Source organism: Orcinus orca, chromosome 8 (assembly GCF_937001465.1).
Source record: "Orcinus orca chromosome 8, mOrcOrc1.1, whole genome shotgun sequence".
In the NCBI taxonomy this organism is placed as follows: Eukaryota; Metazoa; Chordata; class Mammalia; order Artiodactyla; family Delphinidae; genus Orcinus; species Orcinus orca.
In genome coordinates this window covers 16617055-16620521 of record NC_064566.1, presented here as the reverse complement: position 1 = coordinate 16620521, position 3467 = coordinate 16617055, and positions in this window count along the sequence as shown.

Here is a 3467-nt window from a genome sequence, read left to right as displayed (position 1 = left end):
GCAACAGGAGAGGCCAAAGCAGTGAGAGGCCCGCGTACAGCAAAAAAAAAAAAAAAAAAAAAAAAAATACGTATAAGGTAACTCTCAGAACCTGGCGGTATGATGTAATTTCTAAAGCCCAGTTGCCTAGGGTTTGAGTCCCAGCTGTGTTGCTTACTAGCTTTACAGTCTTGGGCAAGCTACTCCACACTCCTAGGTCACAGGATCCTAATTTGTAAATTGAGGAATGATGAGGATGATAATTACACCTACCCATTGGGGAGCAGGGCGGTTGTGAACATTTGAAGAGTTAGAGCAGAGCTTGGCACATAATAAATGGCCAATAAGTGTTACCTAATGTTACCTAAGATCATCTCTCTCAGAGCTCTGTTGAAGGATTAACTGATGGAATCCATTGAGACCATGGGTCTCAGTACCTGCTCACTAAATATTGATGATGATGATGAATTTACACTAGGCCTGTAAGAGAAAGAGAGAAACAGCTGGAGCCTTAGGCCAGAGAGACTCCATAGGCAGGAAAATAAAGAGTCAGTATTCTCGGTTCTCCGATTTTAACTTCAAAGTAGGGATTATGACGGTAACTGAGTTGGATGAGTCTCCAGACTGTTAACTCCCCAGGGTGACACCTCTGTTCCCTTCCTTCCTGCACAAGCCCAAAGGCCCTGTCGTCTTCCTGCCTTCTGGTCTACCTCCTGGGGTCTCTTTCGCTCAGGGTTGCTGTGATGAGTGATACAGTCTCTCCAGTTCCTTCCTTCCTTCCTTGGGGTCTCTGCCATCAAGCCCACAGTTTCCTTTCCATTTTCAGGGCTTGATTCCTAATCTCTGAAGGAGAAGTAAAATACAACAAACTGGAGAGGAGATAAGTTGTTCCTCAACTTCCCCCAGACATAGACCACAGTCTGTTGTTTCAGACTCTCTCCCTTAGAGGATGCCTGAAAATCTTGGGGTTTTAAAATAAATTTATTTATTTATTTATTTTTGGCTGTGTTGGGTCTTCGTTGCTGCATGCAGGCTTTCTCTAGTTGCAGCGAGTGGGAGCTACTCTTCATGTGTGCAGCCTTCTCATTGTGGTAGCTTCTCTTGTTGCGGAGCACGGGCTCTAGGCACTCGGGCTTCAGTAGTTTTGGCACATGGGCTTAGTTGCTCCGCGGCATGTGGGATCTTCCTGGACCAGGGCTCAATCCTGTGTCCCCTGCATTGGCAGGCGGATTCTTAACCACTGTGTTACCAGGGAAGTCCAATGCCTGCAAATCTGATGGTCTCCTCTTCTCTGTCTTTCCTGAAAATGGTGTTCACCAGTCCTCTGGCTATCACAGACACCAAGCCTTCCTACATGCACAGGAATTTCTTCCTACTGGTGTAGTTTAGGAAGATTCAAAGTGAATTATCCGCATTCATTCATTTGAAAGATATTTATCCAATATTTTCTAAGGGCACATGCTATGCCAGCCTCTGGGCAGTGCAGCAGTGAACTCTGCACTCTCTAGAGCTTTGCTGTCCAATCCGGTAGCCACTAGCTACATGTGGCTATTTCTATGTAAAGTAACTGAAACCAAATAAAAGTTAAAATGTATTTCCTCAGTTTAACTAGCCACAAGCCAAGTACTCAAAAGACACTTGTGACTCTTGGCCACTGCATTGGGCAGTGCAGGTATAGCACATTGCCGTTATTGCAGAATGTTCTATTGGAGGATGCTGGTCTAGGAGAGAGAGGCAGTGAGCAAATCCACAAATAAATGGATTCAAGAATTGCTTCTCTCAGCATCTCCAGAAAGGGTGGTGTCAATCTTAAAGGGCCTCTAACCCTGACCCACTTAGGAAAAGTCGTGCCCAATTCTCCTCCTGGGCCTCCTTACACATGGGGGCTCTGAGAGGGAGGGGAAGGGGACACCATTTCTTGAAAGCCCCTTTCCCGCCTGGACTCTGGATTCAGAGCAACACTTCAGGACTGGAACTGTGATACCTGCACTTTTACAGCTGAGGGAGCAGAAGCGGAAAGAAGTAATGCCGAAGGGAAGTTGACGTCACACAGAGCCAGGAGTAGAGGCTGGATTTGACTCAAAGCCTGGGCTGCCTCCCAGCAGTGTAAGCCCACTGAGAAGAGCTCTCTTCCAAGAGGCAGAAGGTGACGACAGAGAGAATCTTCAGTGGCTCCTGAATCCTAGGGCCCCACTGAATCCGAGTGGACCAATATTCTCGTTTTTCGTCATCCCTCAGGAGGTAAGCCTGCTCGGGATTCATAGCCTGGGAAATCTGCATTCTAGTCTGACTCCCACTATTTATTAGCTGCAACTTGGCAATAATTTAGCCTTTCTGTCCCTCAATCTTCTCACTTTTAAAGTGAGGGAGAATAATCGTACTTACCTCCTAGGGTCTTAAGAGGTTGTTTTTTTATAGGGATAATTGACAAATAAAACGGTAAGATATTTAAAGTGTACTGTGTTACGATTTGTATACATATATAGTGTGAAAGTGAAACCACATAGCTCAGATTTGGGACTTGAACCCACAGTCTTTTTTGTTTTTAATTTTTATTTATTTTTGGCTGCGTTGGGTCTTTGTTGCTGCTCATGGGCTTTCTCTAGTTGCGGCGAGCGGGGGCTACTCTTCGTTGCAGTGTGTGGGCTTCTCATCGTGGTGGCTTCTCTTGTTGTGGAGCATGGGCTCTAGGCGTGTGGGCTTCAGTAGTTGTGGCACACGGGCTCTAGAGCGCAGGTTCAGTAGTTGTGGCTCACGGGCTTAGTTACTCTGAGGCATGTGAGATCTTCCTGGGCCAGGGCTTGAACCCATATAGCCTGCATTGACAAGCGGATTCTTAACCACTGTGCCAAACCCACAGTCTTTTAACTGAGATCACACACCTGGTCTCAGGACTTCATGAAGCTCAGGTTCTTTATGTCTCATCGCAGAAGGAATTCAGGGAGAGACAAAGTGATAGGTAAGAAGTGGATTTATTTAGAGAGATACACATTCCATAGACAGAATGCGGGGTCCGTCTCCAAAGGTAAGAACGGCCCTGGGAGAAACACACTCCACAGACACAGTGTGGGCCATCTCAAAAGGTGAGAGGGGGCTTCCCTGGTGGCGCAGTGGTTGAGAGTCCACCTGCCGATTCAGGGGACACGGGTTCGTACCTCGGTCTGGGAAGATCCCACATGCCGCAGAGCGGCTGGGCCCGTGAGCCATGGCCGCTGAGCCTGCACGTCCGGAGCCTGTGCTACACAACGGGAGAGGCCACAGCAGTGAGAGGCCCGTGTACCGCAAAAAAAAAAAAAGGTGAGAGACCCCAAAGTATGGCGTGGTTAGTTTTTATGGGCTGGGTAATTTCCTAGGCTAACCGGTGGGAGGATTATTCCAACTATTTTGGGGAAGGGGTGGAGATTTCCAGGGACTGGGCCACCACGCACTTTTTGACCTTTGATGGTTAGCCTCAGAACTGTTGTGGTGCCTGTGGGTGTGACATTTAG